This window comes from Malania oleifera, chromosome 2 (genome assembly GCF_029873635.1).
Source record: "Malania oleifera isolate guangnan ecotype guangnan chromosome 2, ASM2987363v1, whole genome shotgun sequence".
Classification (NCBI taxonomy): domain Eukaryota; kingdom Viridiplantae; phylum Streptophyta; class Magnoliopsida; order Santalales; family Ximeniaceae; genus Malania; species Malania oleifera.
The window spans coordinates 31019957-31044985 of NC_080418.1; the positions used below are offsets into that span (position 1 = coordinate 31019957).

The 25029-nt window shown below is 38.7% G+C and overlaps 1 long non-coding RNA gene across 1 annotated transcript; it reads left to right on the plus strand.

The window, feature by feature from the left end:
- Positions 1–687: 687 nt before the first annotated feature.
- LOC131149160 (uncharacterized) lies at positions 688–24714 on the plus strand. The gene is made up of 5 exons (XR_009135153.1): positions 688–895; positions 969–1065; positions 21971–22066; positions 22155–22795; positions 22900–24714. It is a non-coding gene; the product is annotated as an uncharacterized LOC131149160 (long non-coding RNA).
- The last annotated feature ends 315 nt before the right edge of the window (positions 24715–25029 follow it).

A 25029-nucleotide genomic window follows, 5' to 3' on the forward strand; every position in this document is an offset into this window, starting at 1 on the left:
TTTGTTCATGAGGCAAACAATGAAAACATTAAAAACACTCTGCATAAAGAATAATCCTATCTTATTCTAGTCATGATAAATAATACTATCTTCCTTTTCAAATGGGATTCATAAATTATATAACCCTATCTTCCTCTAGTTCATATGAAATAACCCTATTTAAGAACAAGTTGTAAAAATGCATTTGAACATATTTAATTTTTTTATTGATGATTTTCAACAATTTTGAATTTTTTTTTTATGTTTTTTTTATTATTTATGCAAACTTTTTGCTTGAATACTTTTAGATCAAGAATCAACTATTGTAAATCAAATAATTCATTTTATATATAATTTAAGTCTAAAATTAATATAAATTTAAAATATAATTAGAATAAAAATATGCTAACAAAATTTATTTAAAAATAATTTAAATATTTTTCAATTGTAGTGAATTGTTGAAATGATAATTAAGTAAAACAATAATTTTCACTTTATTGTAATATTTTAAATTGGTATTGTTTTGTATTCTTATTATTTTAATTATATATTCTAAAATATTATTTAATTTAAAAATAAAACTGAGCATGTGTTCAATTAAATTCCTAATTTATTTTTAATTTTTAAAAATATTAAATTGTTACATTTTAAATTTTTAAATTTTATTTCTGGTCGTTTTTATATACCAAACGGCGCTCTAATATTTTTCTCCTCGTGGTGCGTCTGGTTTTTCAGTTTGTATACTCTCCCTCACTCTCAATTGTAGCAGCACGGAGCTTCAGAGCCATCGGCTCTGTTTCCCCTCAATCTTTCTCAATCCGCACCCAACTGGAAGCGAAACCCTACAACGAGAACACAACGGCGGCCACCGGGAATCCACCCCCTCTGGCGATCTCCGCCCGGTCTTGGTCGAAAGGTTTGTCTCTTTCTCTTTCTGTCATTTTTCTCTTATACCGAATAATCCTAACCTTGGTTTTGATACGAATCAGGAAGGGAGAATCAAAGCTATTTGGTCCTTTATCCGCCTCGCCTAAACCTCGGCAATCACAAAGAGAGCGTCGAATGCAGGCATGCAAGTGTTAGAAGGTACAGTACTTGCATTTTCAATAAAAATTTCTCGAAGATTAACCTCTTTTTTTATTTTTAAATTTTAAAATAATGTACGATGAGTTACTAGTCCGACAGAATTCAAAATTGCCAATTACATATTGATCTCTGCGCAAAGGCCTTTAAACATGGGCTGGTGCTAGCTTTGAAAAGGGGCCTTCTGGAAAACAAGTGGTCTCTTGTTTCTTCATGATTTTTACACAAAAGTGCCGATAGTATTATCAATAGGAAGACCCCATCAGCTTCTGCAGAGAAGAGAACAAGCCACTTTAAACTGTTTATCCCTCAAAAACATCCCATGTATCTGCTGCTTTATAATTTTATTGATTTGGAAGGAAGCCGAGTAACAGCATCTCAAATAATGAAATAAAGAAAGCTTCTTCAGCTGCAAGAGGATGGGAGCTGCCTAATAGTCTTCCCCTTTTCAATCTTATTTAGCATTCATTGGAGAGGCAAGGAGGTTCTTTTCTTTGAAGTCCCACCACTCCTGTCACAACAAGTGGTTATGTGTAAATTAAATAACAAAAAAAAAAGAGAGCATAATTTAGGAGTAAATATGTGAGTGAATCGCCATGCAGTCACTGGCCAGTAATAATAAAGATAATATTGTGACAGCAGAACCCAGAGTTAACATAGAAACAGCATGAAAAGTACTCAACTATGTAATAGTGGCAATGCAAAATTTTTACCCTCCCAAGTTTGCCAATCTTGTGGTGTAAAACAATGAGGAAACTGCAAATATCACCAAATAAATTTCCTAGAAAGATCTCACTACAAGCAATACGTCCCACAACTTGAAAAATAGCCAAATCCTGCCAAAGTCTTTATGCCATGCAATGACGAAGAGCCATGGTGGAATTGTGTGGTTGGGGCTTTGGGAGAGCATGCTTGAAGTACCAACGATTAGCTGTAAGAAACCCAAGAGCACTCCCATTTTTGTTCTCATATTGACCGACGTCTTCCAAACACCGATTCTAAAAACCTTTTTTTTGTTTTTGTTTTTGTTTTTCTTGTCTCAATCCGTCTCTCCTCTCCTAGTGTGTGTGGGGTTCAGTTATGGTTGTACTGTTGATAGTCGACTGCTTCATACTCCTTTTTTATTAAAAAAGTTAACATGGGACTGGAGCTTTGGGCCTGCTCCACAATCTCCCACTCTAGACCATGGAGTGAGGTAAACACCAAGAATGAAACTATGACTTGGAGTCCATGCTGGCCAGGTCCTTGTGTAGCGCAAATTTCTCTCTCTAAATTACCTTAGTACTCACATCTGCAGGATTTCTCTATGCGGAATCTTTTATGATAGAAATGTTCTTTTGCTACTTTGTCACATCAATGTGTTTCTTGCTAGAATGTTACACATTCTTGAAATCTGTTGCTCTCCAATTGTCACTGTATACCGCACGCATTCTCTGTTTCAAATCCAAATCTTGAAGAAATCTTTCAACCAAATCATCTCCTTTCTTGGTTCATTAGTAGAAATATACTCCATCTTAGTTGTATAAAATTCAAGTCACTTTTGTAGTTTAGATTGCCCAGAAATAGCCCTTCCTGCAAAATAAAACAGTTTTATAATCAAGACCACTTGCCTTGTCAGCATCATAAAGCATTCAAGAATTGGTTCAAACCCTCGAAAACACAAGCAACACTTTTGAGCTCCCTATAAGTTTTTGTTTCACTGCCCCATTGGGTTTCTGAGATTATCGAGGAATCTGCTTACCATGCTAGGTGCATGAGCAATGTTTAGCTGACTATAATCCATTGCATACATCAAACTCCCGACAATGGACTAAGGAACAACTGTTGTGTCATCCTTCTTCTCATTGGTAGCACGACATGATTTCTCGCTCAAACTTAAGATGACTAGCAAGTGGAGTGCTAACTAATTTAGGTTGTTTTGGTATTGTTGTAAAAATTTTTGAAAATTGAGACCGAAACCATTGTCACCGGGTCCTCCCTTGTGAAAAACGGTCATGGGTTTGAGTCCAAGGAAACAACCTCTTTGCACAAAAGCAAGGGTAAGGCTGCGTACACTCTGATGACCCTCCCCCTACCCTCACAAAGCAGGGAGCCTTGTGACCCGGGGATGCCCTTCAACCGAAAGCCAAAACAAAAAATAAAAATAAAAACTGAAAAAAAAAATTGTTTGGTTGGATTACAGATAAAATGAAAAAAAGGGGATGTAGTCTTCATATATATATATATATATATATATATATATATATATATGTAGAGAGAGAGATTCAGAGAGAGAGAGGGAGAGCAAAGGGAAGATGACAAAGCTTTGGGATCTCCAGATTTGAGTGGTGTGGTGCAGTGAACGTGATGATGGTGGCAAATCAGGAACAGGGTAGTGATGCAGCAGTGAGGCGTCTCTTACAGATCTAATGAGGGTGACGATAGAAATCAAAACCAGGGGAGCATGCAGTGGCATGGGCATCTGTTGACTTTTTGAGTCCGATCCCTGTTTTGATAATGACAAACCACAGTATCCCACTTATGTAACTGAGTGTGAATAGGTTTATATTTCTGTAAGCACAAGTGATGAATGCAAAATGGAAGTCGTAAAGAGCACTGAGAAGAACACCAATCGGCATATTCCATGGAGCATTGAGGAGCAGAAGACACGAAGACTTTATTTATTTTCTGGGTTGTAATAGTAATTAGGGTTGAATGTGCATGCATCTTACATGATTTAAATTTGAAGCTCTACCTGACCTTAGATTGACCATAGGATCCCAAATAACATGAAAAACTTTTTTCATAAAATGCCTAACTTATACAAAGGTTTTTAAATGGTTTTAGAGTTAAAAGAAGGCAAAAACTAAATTTTTCAAAGGGGTCGGTCAACCGGCCAGTCGACCGAATGTTAGAAATGAACAATTTTCTTACTCAATTCGATCTCAAATCAAACCTTGTTCAACATGAAAATTGTGGAATTTTGCCATAGCTTGAGTTTGATACCAAGAACGTCCAAATTGGAGTTACACAAAAAAAGTTATGCCCAAAACACTGAAACATGTCCGTAAAAGAAAAACTCCCTTCATGTTTCTTTTGTCTCATTGATGGACATTTTTCTTAAGCCAAAAGCCATTATCTTAAAATGTGTTCAACATAAAAGTTGTGGGATTTTCTCTTACCTTTCTATTGGTATCAAGAACATCCAATTTGGAGTTGTATAGGAAAAGTTATAGCCAAAACACTGAACAGTGTCTGCGCAGAAAAGTAGAGGCCGGTCGACCGAGCCTTCACTAAGGTCGACCGAAACTTGTTGATTTCAGCCCCGGTCGACCGTACCTTGAGCCTGGTCGACCGACCTTCTCGGGAAAGTGTCCCAGCGGCCAAAAAACGACTAGTTTTCAAAATAAAAATATATTTTAAGGTCCCAACGGCTATATAACGGTCACAAGGGGTTTTTGCCTATAAATACAACCCCAAAACACTTGAAAATTGTTGGAGAATCCCTTTGTTAAATTAGTTTATCATTCTTTGATTCTCCCACACTTCTATACCCCATTTGTTCTCTAAATTCTCATTTTTCTCCTACTCTTCTTTTATTTGAAAATCATTTTGGGAGAAAATATTTTTGGGGATTTTATGTGAAGAGGCATGAGCATATATCATATACATATATATTGCTTGATGGCCTTCTTCTTTCATTTGTGATATATTTTCAAAGATTAAATTTCTCCCATATTCTTTTATTTGAAAAAATATTTTTTGGAGAAATTTATTGTGAATAATGTCTTGAAGGCTTGGGCTAATATTCTTGCTCATATATTTTGCTTGAATGCCTTCTTGGGATTAATTTTACTAAGGTCAATCATTTTGAAGAAAACCCTAATATTCTCCTACTCTTATTTTGACATACATTTGTTGGAGAATTTCTTTGGGTTATATAAGAGGGAGCCTTGAGCATATATCAATTTAATATATACTTGCTTGAGAGGCTTCTCCTTCTATTTTATAAAGGTCAATCATTTTCCAAACTCTCAAGTTTTACTTGAAAAATATTTTGAGAGAAAACCCATACTCTACATGAGCTTCATTTCAAAATCATATGAGAATGCATATTAGATTTTAATGTTGTACATCTCTGCTTGTATTTCAGAAGTATATTTTATGTACAAAATGATTTTATTGTAATGGTTCGGTTCAGTCCATTAATTGAACTGGGGAGTCTCAGCCCCGCAAGTGAGACCGGTTCGGTTCAGCCCGGAATTGAACTGGGGAGTCTCAGCCCCGCAAGTGAGACTAGTTTGGCTCAGCCTAGTAATTGAGCTGGGGTTTTCTTCGCAATGTAAGGAGAGGATGTAAAAGGCTTTTGCTCCGCCCGTTTAAGTGAGCAGGTATAGTGGAATCCTTGGGGGTAAGCCCAAGGCGGGGATGTAGGCTGGTTTGGCCGAACCTCGATAACAAATCTGGTGTCGTTCTCTCCTTATCTTATTTCAATTCTTGCACTTTAATTTCAGCATGTGTATGAATGTTTATTTATTGTCGAAATTATTTTCATGCACACATTTGATTTAAATAAGATACTGTACACGTTTATGTTTGCTTTTATTGTTAAACTCGCTTTACATACACGTGTACATGTTGAATGGGATATGATACTGTGGTGAATCAGTGATTTGTTTAAATTAGCCAAAAAGTTTTTAAAACCCAATTCACCCCCCTCTTGGGATCACACCAATTCCAACAGCATCCCCTCCAAATTTGTTTGACATGGTGAGTGATGAATGATGATGACAACAGATCAACAACAGGGGAGAGTTGCGATGCAGTAACAGTGGCAGTGGTGCAAGTTTGGTGGCATGATCCCCTCTAGTTTCACCCTCTCCGAGTCAAAGAAAAAAAAAAGAAAAAAAAAAGAAAAAAAAAAAGAAAAAAAAAATAAAAAATGTAAGAGATTAAATCTTAGCTGACCAAAGGGGTTGCTACAACAGACTTGAGATCATGCCTAGCCTGTAATTGTTTCAGGTGAGATGGAGAAGGAAAAATGTGTGAGGGGAGGTTGGACAAAAGGTAGTGTGTTGTTATTCTTGTGAAAACGGACAAAAACCATATTTTGTGGTTTTCAATATTCTGCCAAGTTGTGGAAACTTCTTTTTTTTTTTTTTTTTTTTTTTTAAGATATTTAAAATGAAACCACGCACATTTCTTCCATGCTTTTAAAATCATAAGTGAACAAAATGGCAAACAGGCAGTGAGATGGATACTGAAGGGGCAGTTAGCATTTTGCTTGTGAACCTTTCAAGTACCTGCTCACAATAATTTCCTTTTGCAAACCCTAAATTTTACCAAAATTTATTTTGCTACTCCTAAATCCTTCAGGAAGAAGTACTCATAACTGTTTTTTCAGTGTGTTAATCAACTGAGCATTATGTCCAGCATATCATTGACATAAATAAAATTATGAAACTGTCACCTGAGATACTCCTGTGTAAAACAAGTCCTCTTATGGCCATGACACACCATGAATGAGTTGAACTTCTTGTACTACTGTCAGGATGCCATCTTTAGCTGCTTGGCACTCTTTTTCAACCTATGAACTTTGTGCTCTTAATTACCAGACTTTCTCACCACACCATATAAATCTCTTCCTTTCGACCCCAATGGAGGAAATTAGTTTTATATCCAATTGATCAAGCTCAATGTCCATGCTAGTTGCCAAAATGGGAATTGCTTGAATGGAAATCATTTTAATGACCAGAGAGAATATCTCATCGAATAGTCAAGCTCTTTCTTTTCTCCAAACCCATCTACCACTAACAAACCCATCTGCCCGTTTCTCTTGAGCATGAAGACTCACTAATTGCTTTTCTACGTTTAGGAAGTTCAATCAAATCATATGTGCAAAATCTTTGCTAGGAATTCATCTTTCTTGCTGAAAACTCTTTAGCTTCCCAAACCTGAACCCAACCTGTTGACTAGGCCCACTCATGCAGCTCTCAAAGCAGGACTGATCTATTGGGGGCCGTTTGGCAAAATTGAGCGTTAATTGCTAAATGCTAAATTAGGCTTTGAATTTGGTGAACCAATATACAGCAGATTGAACCCCTTAATGCTAAAAAATATAATTTGTTTGGGAAATCCTAAACAACTGAATATGTATTTTTTTTTTTAAATTAAAAATTATAAAAATATTGTAACGCAAATGAAATTACCCAAATTGTACTGAAAAAATGCTTGCATTCTTCATGTTGAAGAAAAATTTCAACAAAAAATAACAATTAAATTGATCAACTCTTGGTCATGGGTGTGGCAGCCTGTAGGGGTCTTGTCTTCACTGTCTTCTATCTTAAGATGAACTCAAGCACACAACCCTTTCAGATTTTCCAAAATAAAAATAAGTTTTGAGATCCAGATCTCTAAGGAGTCATCCAATCACAGCAGCATCACTAAAAAGGCGAGCCCCAATTACAGGTAATTAGATTACCACTTTACCTAAAAGCTTAAGCTATTTGGCTGTGGGAAACGATGTATATCAAGCCTTTAACACTCCTCTGCATGTGCAGTTCGACAATATATGGAGCAATAAACAAACGATAGATAACACCCATTACAGGGAGTACAATAATTTTTAAACATCAAATAATAAACGTGGGCAACAGGACTAGAACCCAGGACCTCCTGGTAACCAGATCTGATATCATGTTAAGATTTGGTTAAAATGAGTGAACTCACTTGAAGATAGATCTCTCCCTCTATTTATAATACAAATTTAAATATATTCTAATGACAATAATACCTTTACTAACTCTCACTAATTAACATACTGTTGCACTCAATAATAGTAATACTAAAAGACATATATAACCTCTAACACTCCCCTTCAAACTAGAGCATAAATGTCATAAGCTCTTAACTTGTTACAAATGAATTTAACACAAGCACTCCCCAACGCTTTGGTAAACAAGTTAGCAAGTTGCATGTCTGACATCACTTAAGCAGTTGTAATGAGCTTCTGCACAAGTTTTTGCTGAACAAAGTGGCAATGAACTTCAATGTGCTTCGTCCGTTCATGAAAAGCAGGGTTGGAGGCAATATGAAGAGCAAGTTGATTATCACACATCAACTTCATAGACTGTGAATGCGGAAAACCCAATTCTTCCAACATGTTCTTCAACCAGAAAAGTTCACAGGTAGAGTGAGCCATAGCTCTATATTCTTATTTAGCACTTTACCTTGCCACCATAGTTTGTTTCTTACTTTTCCAAGAAACTAAATTACCACCAATCAAGATACAGTACCCGATGGTGGATCTCTGATCGAAAGGCGATCCATCCCAATTTGCATTTGTATATCCATGGATATATGTGTGACCCTCATCATAATATAAAAGACCTCTCCCGAGTGCACCTTTGAGATATCTCAAGATGCAAATTGCTGTGTCCCAATGACTTGTCCTCGGAGAATCTAGAAATTGACTCGCAAAATTTGTTGCAAAAGATATATCCGGCTGAGTAATTGTGAGATAATTAAACTTTATAACAAGTCTTTGGTATTGTCCAAGATTAGGTAGCAAATCACCCATATTCGACATTATATTGTTGTTAGGATCCATGGGTGTATCAACCAGTTTAGATCTTAACAAGCCAATTTCATCTCAACAAGCCAATTTCAAATATCACCCACATAAACAACCAGAAGGATCCTACCTGATGAAGTATAATGATAAAAATGGAATGATCCACAGCACACCGTTGAAGACTAAACACAATTACTGCAGCACTGAAACAACCAAACCATGCTCTAGGAGAATGTTTTAAACCATATAAAGCCTTCTTGAGTCCACACACTAAGCTTGACTCCCCCTAAGCAACAAACCTAGGCGGTTGCTCCATATAAACCTCCTCTTTGAGGTCACCATGCAAGAAGGCATTTTTCACATTTAACTGATGCAAAGGCTAGTGACAAGTAGCAGCCAAGGAGACGAACAGACATATTGATCTAACTTTGGAAACCAGAGAAAAAGTATCAGAATAATCTAGACCATACACCTGGGTGTATCCCTTAGCAATAAGACAATCCTTTAGATGAGCTACAGAACTATCAGGGTTGCCTTTCACAGTGTAAACCCAACGAAAACCAACCATAGACTTTTCAGGAGGAAGAGATACCATGTCCTAAGTACCATTGTCATGTAAGCATTCATCCCTTCAACCATAGCATCCTTCCACCCTAAATGGGGCAGTAAATGATATAGCAGTGACAAAACAATAATAGAAGGGTGATAAGGAGTTACAAGAAACATAGTTGGAAATGGGGTGTTGAGTACATATACGTTTACCTTTCTGAACAGCAGTAAGAGGATCAACATCATGGTAAGTATGATCATTAGACGAGGAAACCAAAGGCATGGTAATAGAAGCTAGAGGGGACTCTCTTCCTTGGAGTCATCGTTGTGAATACACCTGCAAATTAGGATGATCAAGGCGATGAGAAGGACTCGAACTACATGGAGGCTCAGATGGTTGGTTGGGCAAGGACAACAATGTAGAATCTGGAAGATTAGGTAAAGGAAGAGACTTATTGGGCTCAGAAGCGCTCAGTGACTGGGTGTAGTAAGGTGTAGACTCAAAGAAGGTAACATCGACACAAACAAAGAAGCGATGTAGCACAGGACTATAACAATGATGTCCCTTTTGAGTATATGAATAGCCTAGAAAGACACATTTATAGCACGAGGATCCAACTCATCCACCCCAGGAGTTAGTTGATGAACAAAGGACACACACCCAAGTATATGAGGAAGAAGAGAAAAATAAAGTTGAATTAGGAAAGAGAATGGAGTAGGGAATTTTATCACTAAGAACAGAGGATGGCATTTTGTTGATTAGATAACTAGTAAGTATAACATCACTCCAAAACACTTTAGGTACATGCATTTGATAAAGTAAAGTGCGAGTGATTTCAAGATGTCTATTTTTCTGTTCTGAACCCCATTTTTTGAGGAGTGTGGGCACTTGATGATTGATGAACAATACCAAAGTGAGTCATATAATTAAGTAGTGAATTATGCACTAAAAAACACTTTAGCTTTATCACTTCAAAGTATTCAAACTGGAAAACCAAATTGAGTCTTTATTTAAGAACAAAAGGCAGAAAATACATGAAATAGCTTAGAACGATCTTTTATTAAATATAACCAAATCATTATGACTAATCATCTACAAAGGTTACAAAGTACCGGAAACCCAACTTGGACACTACCCTACTAGGACCCCAAACATATGAATGAACTAAGATAAAAGGGCTTGCAGCCTGTTTATTGACCTGGGAAGCGAAAGAACACGATGGTGCTTTCCTAGCTGACAAGACTTGCAATCGAGACTAGTCGTAGAACTCAAACTAGGAACAAGACATTTTAATGTTTTCTATGAAGGATGATGCAGGCGACAATGAGTTTGGAGAGGTGTGGTAGCAATAGTGCTGACTGAGAAGGAGATAGTGGCTCAAAGTGATAGTGTCCACTAGCTTCACGCCCTCTGCCATCTTCCTCGTTTCCAAATCTTCAACAACCACCGAATCAGGGAAGAATGTCACTGAACAATTAATGGATTTAGTAATTTTGTGAACGGATATAAGATTGAAAAGAAATTTGGGAATACATAAAATTGAAGGAAGAGAAGTAGAAGAAGTGGGATTTATAGTCCCAATTCCCTTGACTGCAGTAGTGGATCCATCAGCAAGAGTAACATAAGGTAAATTTGCAGGATATTAAAGAGTGGAGAAAAATATAGGTATACATGTGATATGATCAGTGGCAGCGGAGTCTCTGGCCCAAGGACTAGGACGAGGAGTACTGGATGACAGGGATACTATGTGATTACCTGTTTGGGCAAGAGATGCAATGGGAAGAGAAGCTTGTTGTGACGCTTGATACTTTTGGAACACAAAATACTCTTCCTCTGACACAGAGACAGTATGCTGCCCCTCACTTGACCCCAAAGGTGAGGAGTCAGTGGTGGTTGCATTGGCTGCTCCCAAAGGTGTGAAGTCAGTGGTGGCTGCATTAGCAATACGTGAAGATCCCAACACTATTCAATAGCATGATTATTCTGTCCACAATGAGTGTACTTATGAGGAGAACCTCTGCCTCGTCTGTCTTTACCACTACGACTACTTGAGCCACTGCGATAACTTTTGTGGTTGTTTGGTAGAGAACTAGAATCACTTTGTGTAGTAAATACTTTCCTCTTAGAGCCAAATGCAAAAGTAGGAGAATGAACGCTAAAGGAAGCACGAAGGACATGAGAATAAGCATCAACAAATGATGGCTACTTAGCACTACTGAGTATATGTACATTGTACACTGAATTGCCTCAAACTCAGGTCTCAAGCCTTTTAGAACACAAAGAACTGTCTGCTTCTGCATCTCACGAATGTCAGCAGTTATAGCTTGCACGACGTTAAGCTCCTCATGAATACGCTTCATCTCTCCAAAATAATCTGCAATGCTCCTATCCTCTTGTTGTAACTGAAAGTACTCCTGGGATAAATCATATATAAGTGCAATCTTAATGGAATATAGAAGTTTGACATAATCCCAAATCTCCTTGCACGTATCTAGATGCATACACATCCGTGCAATCTGTGGCTCCATTGAATTCCATAAAAGGGAAACAATCAAGGCATCTTCTTGAACACACACATATATTCTCTTCTCATTAGAAGAATCAGATTAGAGCAAGTGGTCAAATTTCCTTAATCTTGCTAAATAAATCCGAATAGATTTAGACCATTGAACGTAGTTTTTTCCATCCAACTTTTGAGTCGTTATTTGCAGCAGGGATGTAGGAAACAAATTTTTGGGATTCATAGGTTCCATCCCCACACTCAAAAATCAGCAGTCACACCAAAAACAAGAAGAACAATCAAAACTAATCAAGAAAATCACAAACTGTGTGAAGCACTGACACAACGACATACGAGGTGAATGACTCACCGATGGATATAGCGTTACCACAACATTCACAAATCAGCAACCACACCAAAAACAAGAAGAACAATCAATAATCGGAACAATCACAAACCATTTGAAGCACTGACACAACCATGAATGAGGTGAACAACTCAACGACGGATATAGCACTGCCACAGCCTCACAACTAAACATACGAATGCTGCCACGACTCCAAAAAACTCACAAGGAAGCCTTCACAAACCCTGAATAGAAATTAACAAAAAAGGTTGAATTTTTTAGCAAAAACTAGCCTAACAACTTGTTATTATAGTCTAAAGAAGGAATCAGAGCATGGCAGAATTAAAAAAAAAAAGAAAAAAAGGAAAAAGTGGCAGAACTTTACTCACACACTTGCATTTGGGGTCGGCCTTGCTGGCATTTGGCCAGCCCGTGGGGGCGTGTGGAGTGCCCTCTAGCGATAAGGTTTTGTGCGGTGGGCTGTCAGGGGGGGGGGGGGGGGGGTGGTGTTGATTATGGTTATATAGTTGGTTTTGTGATTTAGTATGGGATGGGGGTGGATTAGGGAAGAATAGCCGTGGGAATGGTGTTTTCTGGCAACAACTAAGGGAAATAGGGTTTAGATAGGATCATGCTCTGATACCATGTTAGATTACTACTTTATCTAAAAGCTTAAGCTGTTAGGTTGTGGGCGAACAACGTATATCAAGCCTTCAACATAACATAAATTTCAACATTTTCCTGAAATTTATACCCAGGAGGAGCACAATATTATGCTTGAGGTTTTCTTGGAAGGACGGTGACAAGAACAACGGTGAGAGTGGAAGACCGTAATTTAGATGAGCTCCAATGACAAGTACTGAACATAAATCCTTAAATCCTTGACGCCGCTTATCACTGATGAGCGGATGGATGCGGACTGCAACCTTATCGCAGCAATCCTTTGTAGTCTTCATAGGAAGCAGAGTGCATCCCTAGAGAGACAGAGAAAGAGGAAGACAAAGAAAAGAGAAGAACAGTGAGAGTGGAAGACTACCTTATTGTACGAAAATTCAAGAATCTCCCCTGGAATGGTGTTCAGCAACAAAATTATTGCTGACCAAATAAGAGGAATTGAGAGGGCATTCAGGGATGTAAACAAACATCACCAGTCTCTTAATTTGGAGTCCATTTAGTGAACCGGTTCTATTTAGATTTTACTAATTGCAAACAAATACCCCCTTAATGCCATTTGATCCAATTCACTCTATAGGGAAAAAATCAGACCCAAAAATAAAAAATAAAAAATCTAAGAGAGAAAGAGAGCCAAAAAAGTGAAGCCTGTCACTCGACAAAATTATTTCTCCTTTTTGTCATTTTCTTGTTCACGAAATTTCACTCTCTTTTTGACAACTACTTGGTTTGTTGGTAAATTCATCCATTGTTTCAAAGTAACTCCTTGAATTGTTGCAGCTTGTCAGTGCAGTCATCTTCTTTAGGATATATTTTTCAATTATTGGGGTTTGAGACTTTGGGGAAGGTGCAAGTTCCAAGTTTGAGAATTATGATTCATGCTCAATATAATTGGTAATTCATAGCATGAGTTGACCTAGTTTGCCTCTTTAAATTCCTCTATTGCTAAATTATAGAGAAAGAACTTCATTGTTATGTCAAAATTGCACCTAACTTACTGCACAGACCTGAACGTAAGCATTCTTTGATTTTGCATATTTATTGTAAGCATTGTGAGTATTTGGGGTGCCTTGAGTCTAATATCTGCACACCTAGCCTACTTGTCCACATTTCCTCTTATCATGGCCTTTGGAAAATTAAAAGAAGCTCATGCTACCATGGAAAAAGAAATCGAGACAATTAAAACTAATCATTCCCATCATCAAGAAACTGTAACCCAATCCACAACTCGATTAGCTCACTCCAGCAGATCATCAAGAATTCTGCAAAAGATAGGCTAATTTCCATGCCAAAATAGTGATTCTGATAGGTCAAAAAGTAGAACATCAACCTACCTTGCCTGAAAAGCGCCTGGGGAAACAATCTAGTGAGGCAGCCTAGGTAAAACCTCAGGATACCCAGATATTAGAGTCAAACTAGGGTATTCACGACTCTACTTCAGTGCCTATGGATTTTTTTTTTGATCTGAAAATTATAATTATAAGACCAAATGGATATATATGTATAGCATCACTGGCATACCCGAGAAGGGGAGGACAAACTCCCAGACAAGCACCTACAAAGCAGTACAATCAGAAAGCCACACAAGGCTCAGATCAACTACAACTCAATATATCAAAAACCTGGGCATACCTAGGGGCCAAGGCCAGGTTGACAAACATTCATCAACTCAGTCAACCGAAGGATAACTAATCCACCAAATGATACAATCAAAAACCAGGGCACCCTAGGGATCAAGGAACATCCAAATTGGGAAATTTATCATAAACAAATCTATAAACGTGGGTTTGAACAACTTTGATGATGGTCTTTGGCTGGGTCACAATTCCCTCAAACTTTCTCTTGTTCCTAACTTGCCAAAGGGAGTAAACCATGATGGTAAGGCAGGCCTTCTTAGCAACAGCCTGAACTCCTGTGCCCCTGGCCTCTTCGTGAAGCCACTTGAGAGCAGATTTAGTTGTAGTCATGGATCTTGTAATGCCCATCCTGCCCCTAATGCATCTCCACACAATTGAGGAGAACCTACATTTGAAAAACAGATGGTCAATGAATTCAATTTTAGAATTATAGAAAACACATGATTGGTCCAATCCATCCACATAAAATTTATGGCTTATCAGCAGCTTTCCTTTGCAACAAGCCACAAGATAAATGAGTGCTTCGGCAAAACAACAATTCTTCCAAACTGTAGCATTCCAAGGGACTTTGTTATCCCTGTTTCTCCAGAAATGATAGGCTTTAGAGCAGTTAAACTGCTCACCTATTGTCCACTGTCTCACCAACTCCTCAGCCTCTTCTGGATTACCACAATGCTGCAGAATCTCATTTTTAATCTCATTTATTTTCTTGAAAAGGGGTGAGTCTTCATTTCTTGCTGAAACACCCCGTAAGCTGCCCCCTCTCAAATAGACATGACTAATCCACTTGGACCACAGTGAGTCTTTTTTCATATGGATGTTCCACAGGGCCTTAGTAAGCAAAGCTCTGTTCCAGATTTTGAGGTCAAATACCCCCAGACCCCCTTCTTCCTTCGGTAGACAAACCTCCCTCTAGGCCACAAGAGGCCTTCTCCTGCGCACCCCCACCCACCCACAGGAAGGATCTACATAACTTGACCACATGAACCAACATCAATTTTGGAATTGGAAAAATGGCAAGCCAAAGACAGTCAACTCCCTGAATAACAGAATTCAGAAGTTCCAGTTTTCCAGCATAGGAGAGAGAATGCTCAGACCAGGTGCCAATAAGACTGGAGATCTTGCTAACCAGAGGAGAGTAGTGCATTGAATTCAAACGAGTGGATGCCAAAGGGATGCCTAAGTACCTGAAAGGAAAATCCCCTTCTGAAAAACCTGTCAGATCTTTAATGGACTCTAGGTCAAACCCATTAACACCTGCAGCATACATGTTAGACTTGAGGATACTTGCTTTAAGGCCAGAGCAATCAGAAAACAACCCCAGGCAGTCCATTATCGACTTAACTGAAGAGTAGTCTCCCCTAGCAAACAGAATGAGGTTATCAGCAAAGGCTAAATGAGTGATATTTAATTTACCACATTTGGGATGAAAACTGGAATCAGGATTGCCTTCAAGAGACTTCAGTAATCTCGAAAGGTATTCCAGACAGATCACAAATAGGAGGGGAGAAAGTGGATCCCCTTGTTGAAGCCCCTTCTTACCTTAAAAAAAACCTAACAAACTCCCATTCAAGGAAAGTGAGTAAGATGTTGTTGAGACACATTGCATTATCCAGCCCACCATGGTCATTGGAAAGTTAAGGTTCACCAACATTTCGTTTAAAAAATTCCATGAAACAGAATCATAGACCTTTTTGAGATCAATTTTAATCATGCACCTTGGGGAGATCCATTTCCTTGCCTACTTTCTAACCAGTTCTTGAACAAGGTATATATTTTCAGTCAATATACCTCCAGACAAGGCTTAATTCAATTGGCAATAATCTTTGCTATTACTTTATGCACCACATTGCAACATGAGATAGGCCTATAGTCTTAGACTGAGTTGGCATGCTATGACTTGGCAATCAACACAATAGCAGTCCGATTAATCTGTTTTAGGAGCCTCCCATTCCTGAAAAATTCTTTAACAGCCATTGTAAAATCCTTCCCAATAATACTCCATGTCTTCTTGAAGAAATAGGAAGTATACCCATCCAGCCCAGGGGATCTATCCTCCCCAATGCCAAAAGGAGTATCTTTTATCTCTTCATCTAAAATAACTTCCACCATTTGCCTTGCTTGATCACAATTCAAAATAGGGCCACGAGATATGACCCTAGGATCTACAGAGGAACATTCATTTTCTGACCCTAGCAGATCCTTATAGAACTCTAAAAATTCCTCAGCTACTTCTTGCTGAGACTTGGTTCTTTCAGTCCCATTCCCTTAGTAACAGAAACTATATGATTCTTGGTCGTATGCCTTTTCATTATGGCATGAAAAAAGGTAGTGCTTCTGTTACTATTTTTGAGGAACTTACTCTTCGCTTGTTGTGCTAGAAAACTTCTGTTTGCCCCATCTAATCTGACAGCAATCTCCCTTTTAGTTGAGACCAATCTCTGAAGCTCATCACTCCTGGGGGCGTTATGAGTTGGGCACTCTTTAGATCATCATGAATCCTTACTGCCCTAGAGATGTGAGCATAATGAGTGGCATTTAGGGCTTTCAAGGACCTCTTAAGGGCCAACAACTTCTGAGTAAGACGAAATAGTTTACATCCCTCCACCCTGCTGCTCCAGGAGTCCTTAACCACATCCAAAAAACTACAGTGCTGTGCTCACATGTTGAAAAATTTAAATGGCTTTCTTCCCAAATCTTCTTTTTTAAGTATAGAGACAACACATGAAGCATGATCAGAAATAATCCCAAGAAGTTGGAAAGAAGCATGAGCATTCATCTCAGCCTGAGTCCAAGCATTATTCACCACAGCCCTATCTAATTTACACCAGGTTTTCCTGTTGGTCCAGGTTAGGAAGCAACCAGAAGAACCCAAATCAGAAAGTCCACAATCAGAAAACACTCCATCATGTCCCTATTTTCATAAGCTGAAACAGGATTATCATTTTTTTTCTCTTCAGTCTGCAAAACACTGTTAAAATCACCCAAAAGCATCCAAGGAGATGAGCAGGAGCTGCCAAACTGACAAATGCTCTGCCATAATGGTCTCCTAGGAACAACAGAATGCAGCCCATACACAAAGCTAACATACATACAAGAAGATGAAATCAAAGAGTTCAGGGAGCAATGGATTACTTGAGTATTGTCCATCACATGAACCTTAATTTTTTCAAGATTCCAAACAACCAGAATCCTGCCAGCACCATGTACATCAAAATTATTAACCTGACACCAGGTAGACATCCTTTTCTTCATGAAATACTCCATTCTGTTGGCAGTTAGTTTTGTTTCCAAAGTACCTACAACATCAATCTTCTTATCCTTAATGAGGTCCAACACCCCATTTTGCTTAAGGGGTTTATTAAAGCCCCTTACATTCCAACTAGCTATCTTCATTAATCACCCTGGAGAGGAACGAATCACGTGCCCCTTTGCTCTTCTTCTCTCTCTTGACCATTAAAAACTCCTCTCGATGGTCTTTTCCTTTAGCTTTGAGTTGCGTAGACGCATTAAGAGGAAGTTTGCTAGTTCCCTTTATGCCTCTACCATTGGTTTCCTCAGTGGCTTTGTTAGATGCCTTGCAGTTCTGAACATCTTTCTCAACCCTTACTTGAAAATGTACTTCATTCACTGCTGCCTTAGGAGGTGGCTGGAAAGAACTACCTCCTTCAACCCTTACATGAACCTGAGCATCGTTCACTGCTGCCTCAGGAGGCGGTTGGCATGAACTATGTCTAGCATTGGATTTCTCAGTGGTTTTGTTTGAGGCCTTGCAATTCTGAACAGTTCCCTCAGCCCTAACTTGAACCTGTGCGTTATTCACTGCTGCCTTAGGAGGTGGCTGGCATGAACTATCCTCTTCAACTCTTGCCTGAGCACAAGGAGCCTTAATCTGGTCCTTAGCTCTTGTCTGATCTTTAGATGATTGCTCCTGCATTCTTTTCCAGAATGCAGAATTTGAAAAACTTTGGCAGGTTCTCGTAGTGGATTTCCTGGGCAATTGATTTCCCATTTGGCATCGACACTTTAACTTCACGTTTAATTTCCTTTGCCACATCCACCTCAACCAGCACTCTAGCAACAGAAATCCTTTCTTTGTTGGTGGTCAGCTTATTCACATACATTGGCCTACCCAATACTGAACAGATTTTCCCCAAGGTGTGCATAGTCCACATTTCAAGGGGTAAGTTCCTCAATTGGATCCACACTGGGAGTGTGCTCAGATCCTCGTTGTCAAACTGAAACAACTGTGGCATCATCTTCAAAAGAAGTGGTCTTCCAAACGCCAGATAAGGGCCATTTTGGATTACTTGGCTCATTTCATCCTCACTACAAAATTGAAACACAATCCACCCACTACAATGATGGAGAATCTGAACTTTCACCTTCCATGAGCTAACAACCTGGTCCAAAGCAGATTTCCCTGGGTACTTCCCAACAAAATAACCCACAAGACAGTTCTTCCAATGGCCATGTGGACTTTCCAGGTCTGCCACATCCGGCCTAACATCAGAACCCTTGGAGGTGAACTCAGGCAGAGCCCCACAGCTAGAACCATGCCTGTTGTTGGCAAATAATTCAACCCACGGGACTTTGCCTTTTTCTTTTGAAAAGAACTTCCTCTCCTGCGTCTTTTTAAGATCTTGCTTAACACCTTCAGCTTCCAGATTGTTGTTGGATAATGGCTTACCCATGCGAGCAGATTTTTCTCCGTCAGAGTGCTCCGCCTCCTCCAATGTGTCCTCCGTGCCCAAAGTTTCAGACTCCAACAAGTCATCATCGTCCCAGTGTTTACCCTTCACAGCCTGAGACTCGCCCTCATCTTCCACCTCTCTTAAGCTGCATCTGGAAGAGTTCCCAGCTGACTCCGCAGCACTCGCAGCAACCTGAGCCAAAGTATCCTCTTTTGCATTTGTGGGACTCTGGTTATTTACGACCCCAACCTTCCCCAACTTTGCTTCAATCTGGGTTACGATGCCCTTCTTCTTGTCCCCTCCGAGCACCTTAGGACCCATAGAAGGGCTTTTCACAGCCATGCGCCTGGCCTTGTGCCCCATGGCCGTGAAAAATTCAAATTTTCAAACTTGCAATGGGGCAGGAGATCTGAAATTCAAAACTGGAATCAGAATGGCTGCTGAAAATCCATGACCACCTAGCCGAACAAACTAGAGGTTGAGGTGAGATGGAGAATGAGGGAAGAGATTGTAGATGGAGGAAAAATGGGTGTGGTGGTGGGCGGTAGCCAGCGAGATTCATGCCCTAGACAAGCATCCCTAGAGAGGGAAGAGAGCTTCTCTCTCTAACTTGCCTGTGATTGTTAGGTCTATTCCAGTCTATACTCTAATTACTCGGCAGATGCAACTCATGTGGGAGCCTGCATTAGGCAGCCATCTTCTCCAAGTCAAGCAACATGGGCAACCTTTAGTTGGTCCTTTGCTAGGGCTAGGAAGCACCCAACATGAGATACTGATACGACACGATATGGACACTGCAACATAGCAATTTAAAAAAAAGTAAGGATATGACAGGGCAGGGATACATTAGTTAATTGATATAAACATATATATTGAGGCATGCCACAAATATTTGGTAATTTTGATTTAAAATGAAATATAAGCACCATTTGTGCAAAATTATCAATTACAAATTTTACAAACTTACACATTTTACAAACTGCACTTATACGATCATCTACTATGTTCATGTTATAAAATATTGGTTGCAACCAAAAACCAACTCAAGATGGCTGATAATGGGCAATGGTTGTCACTCATCAGGAAATTCAAAAAAAGGAATAGATTAACAAGGAGTGGCAAAATGTGGATCCAGGGAAACAACTCTCAGAGATCTTTTTTCCTTTTGGAAGATACAGGAGCGAAACAATCAATCTATTGATATTGGAAAACACAAAAGATTTTTCTGTTGTATCCAAAAAGTCCAACGGAATTCATAGGTATATGAAGAAGCCCTATCAAATAGAGATTTTTTCTTTTCACCATATTTTGATTGTTAATACTATATTTAAGGATCGCTACTACAAAAAGTACTACACCCTTGATCGTGAAATATTGATTGCTTGTTGAACCTTGTGAATTGCATGAAAGTAGGATACTCCAAATTTGGGGGTCAAAGAGTTTTATAAAATGTTCTTGGTGGGAAAAAAATGTGAATGAAAGATCTCATTAATTGAATTGGGTCCATGAATCTAAGAAATAGCGAGAATTCTCAATTTCTCTCAATATCTCTCTCAATTTGAAAATCCCGGATTTGAATTGATGTTCATTCATTGATTCCTCCTAAATTGCATTGATTTATCCTAAAGAGTTCATTTCAATTGGAATTTGGTTATTCACCTTGTACGAGGATCCCTGCTAAGCATCCATGGCTGAATGGTTAAAGCAACCAACTCATAATTGGCAAATTCGTAGGTTCAGTTCCTACTGGATGCACTCCAATCGGACCCTCCAATCCTAAGTCTATTGGAATTGACGTGATTTGTGGTTGAGTCAATAACAGGTGAGGAATCTTTGTTCTTTTCTTTTGCATTTCTGCTGCCTGCATTCTTCTTCGTGTCTGTCTGTATTGAAGGTCGATGCCAGCTGCAATGGTTGAAAATAGGGGGCTGCCCCCCTATAAATTTGTTCAATAAAGCTCGTTCCGACAACTTCAGACCAGATTAATTCCTGGGGGAATTTTGGGGGCTGGGAGGTCCAACGGTGGTCTACAAGGCTGGTGTAGTGGTACTAGGGCTCCAAAGTCTAACCACTCCAATGTCAGAGAACTTGACTCTCGATTTTTTGTCCCATCCTTAATTTTTTTTCGAATTTTGTTAACAAAATTAAAGGGACAACATAAATGCAGCATTTCAGTGCAAGAAGCGTTCCGTAGGTTTCCTTGCCATGTTGGTGTCTCGTCCATGTCCAAAAATAAAAAATAAATTTCCGATACATTTTGGATGCTTGTTGGGGAGTGTCAGGAATGTGTCTGTCCAATATGTGTCAAACACCAACACTTTAGGCTTCCAGAAGTGTCCGTGTTTCCTAGGCCTAGGGTTACTACACCTAGAATCTCATATGAGGATATGCTAGCTGACTCGATATGGGATGAGCTTCTTTATGATGATACAGTAAATGCAGGTCCTCACCTTTTGTTCCAAAAAGTAAGTGTCCTAATTCTTTCACCAAGATTGTCGATGGACTTGGTAGAACTGTTAGATCTCAACCAAAAGCTTATGCTCATTTCAACCTACATACAGGTATAATGATGACATCACAAAGATTCGGGTGTCCATTTCAAAGTTCCATTATCCCATTACTGTGAAAGTATATCAAATATTTACTGCTTGGATTATATTTTTAAGTAAATATAGAAATTTATTTTTAAAAAAAAATTAAGAAAACAAATGCTTTCCTCTGAACTTTTTTGGATTGTAAAAATTTTGGGGAAAGATCTTTTCTTATTTTCTATGCAATTATCATACATATTTTTTTTTTGCTTCCTTTTGTATGGCAATTTGGTTTTTAAAAAAAATTTGTTTCTCATAAAATCCCTATGCAGAGCAGGGCTCTTTGTGGTAGCATATGATAAAAAAGCAAGGTCTTGCACTGATTATGTTTATGATTCCTGTTTCTGTCAATCTGTCCACATATAGAGTTAATGAGCGCTAAAGTCCTTCTGGGCAAGCCAGGACATGGGCGGTTGATAAAAGTGAAGCATCATTATACAGCAAAAAATTGATGGGCTTCCTGTAAGTAACTACAAGTAATCTATTGGCATGTCATTATATTACTGGAGTGCTCAATATTTGAATCATGTTTTATTTTCTTCCTTGGCAGGACTGGCCCTCTCCAACATTGGCCTTACAACCTAGCTGCTTTGCAGTGCATGTTTCAGTAAGCTTTGTCTTGCACAGATTTTCCCTCTACCAGAGTTGTTAAAAGAGTAGAAAGGTGCACAAAGCCCCCTCGTATGCGGGGTTCAGGGAAGGGGCGGACCACAATGGGTCTATAGTATGCAGCCTTACTTTGCATTTTTGCAAGAGGCTGTTTCCAAGCCTCGAACCCGTGACCTCCAGGTCACACGGCGACAACCTTACCATTGCGCCTAAGCTCCTCTTCAAAAGAGTAGAAAGAAGAATACAGAAAAATGCAGGTGTTGTGGTTGATCTTACTTTTTTTGAGTGACAACGTACGAGATTCAACTTCCATATGGATAAATAAAAATGTCAAAAAGTAAAAGCCCCAGATCCTCAACTTAAGAGCACATTTCAGGGAAATACCTTCTGTCACAACCCTTCTTGCAAGATCAACAGGAAGGAAAGAGACTTAAAGTGATACCTCCCTCAAAGCCGTCACTCTGGTTTCTTCTTTAGGTTTATGCTCCAATTTCAAGTGGCAGGCTGAAAATCGAATAGTGTGATATCTATCTTTTTGGTTGTGTAATGCCAAAATGTGGGACAGTGGGAGCACTCCCTCAGGTATTTCCATGATTCTTTATATCTTTTACAGGTGGAATGTTGATGTTATTCCGAGGATGGTAATTTTAAGTCATACTTTTATGGGCATTTCTGGTGACATGCAGGTGGCAGATTCTTTGCACTCAGAAATCACTCAATGGGGAAATGTTGAACACCACATATCAGGAAGTAGGCCTTCTGGCTGCATCTTCTGTTTTAATTTGAAACAATAACTGGGATATAATTTGTGGTCAGCTAAATCAAGGGAGGATGTGGATGATGAAAATGAAGATGTAGATATGAAGGAATTGGGTAGGGCACTGATTGAGGCTGCAAGAAGGGCTTCTGGACTTGGGCCTCTATCAACTAGACAGAATAACTGTAGAAATATGGGTCGTGGTAACTTTGTGATAATCATAAACTCCTCTATCTTCCACCATCTCGCCGTTGCATCGTCCAATTTCAACTTCCCACTGCACTCAAAGTGGGTACTAGATGACCCTACATTTGGCACCACAAATGCTAGCTAGTTCCAGCTGACTTCCTTTTTTGTTTCTTAAATATATACGCAAAAAAAATTCCCTTTGAAGTTTTCTTCTAAGTGCTCACATTTGTCGCCAACAAAAATGTGTAGATCCTCATTCTCTGGTTTTCACGTATGTTCTCCTGTCATTGTCGGCTTAGAAATTCATTGGGTAGGGCACCCTGGGACATCAAGGCACTACGAGAAGCATCTCATGCCCTAATCATCATGTTTTCTTCAACACTTGTCCAAGCAAAGGTGTCGCATACAATGGAAGTCATCAATTCAAAATTCCAAATTTAATTTAGTGGTACCTTTTTTGGGACTCGTGTGTCATTTTCGCATGGGTGATTCTCTTCACTTTGGTTAGGTTCTTTTCCAAAAATGTTCACACATCTTTAGTAAATATAATAATCTCTTTTGTGGGTGATGAAGGTATTTCATTTCTTCTAGTCAAAATTTCATAGGAGCATCATATTATTGTATACAATCTCATACAGGAACTCACAAACATTATAAGCTAATTAATTGGCATTGATTCTAGGCGGGTTCATCATCATACAAAGAATTCAAATAGGAATTAGATTTGTATATGCAATGATTCGAGAATAATGATGATATGTGGATGCTTCTATTGCGTGCATTTTTGTCCTGGTGGAGAGCCAAAGTCGAGGAAAGAGAACATAAAAAGGAGCAAAAGCGAGGAACATATAAAGGAGCAACCAAGAATGCTAATATGCATTTAGAAAGAAGCAAGAAGTTAATTTGGACGGATTAATTTTTCATGATGTTAACCTACGCTGAAACCCAAAACCTGAATCTCAAGATCTGAACCAAAAATGGAAACGAAATCGAAACTTGAACCCAAACCTCAAAATATGAACCCGAACCCGAACCTTGAAATATGCCTAGTATTTTCTCATCAAATTATAAATGTATCATTAAATGTGAATAAAATGGTTAAAAAAGAAACAATAATTAGAGTACCTCTTGCTTGGAAAATCAGCCATTGCACCACACCCTCCACTGGGTGAGCAGCATTTGGGAAAGATTATAGTCTTGTAGCATCAACAAGTATTATTGCAGGGGCAGCTCCCTTTTTTCCATTCATATTATTTTGTATGAAAGGTTTCATTCTCAGTAGAAGCCTGGGCCATCCTTGAATCCCTCAATTGGGACCCGAGCTTGAGTGGAATGGCATTACAAAATCTCGTCTGCGAAACAGATTCTTGAAAGCATTTTCTTCACAGCATCAAGAGCAACCTGGTGTGTCAACATCATTCACGACGCCAAAGATTTGCTTGCATCAATCTCTTGTAATTTCACCTTATTTTTTGGGTATCTATTAGTAAACATCTTTTACATAAAAAATTAGTTTTAATTAAATGTTTATTATTATTATTATTATTATTATTATTATTATTATGCATGTGTGATGCACGTGCTATCATTATTATTATTATTGTCTTGGTGTTTATGTTTTATATCGTATTATTATAAATATTAATTACTCTACTAAATATAAGGTGGTGTTGTATTTGTCCACTAAGTCATCCTTTCGCAAACCCTATAGTTCTTTTTATAGCGAAGGCCGAATTGGCCCACTCTCATTAGTCGCTCCTGTTTTAGACCGGTTTTGATTGGTTCGGACCAAGCTGGTTACGTTACGTTAATCCCGATTTGCAAAATTTTTTATTCTAAGTTAACCCAGCCGATTTGACTGATTATGATT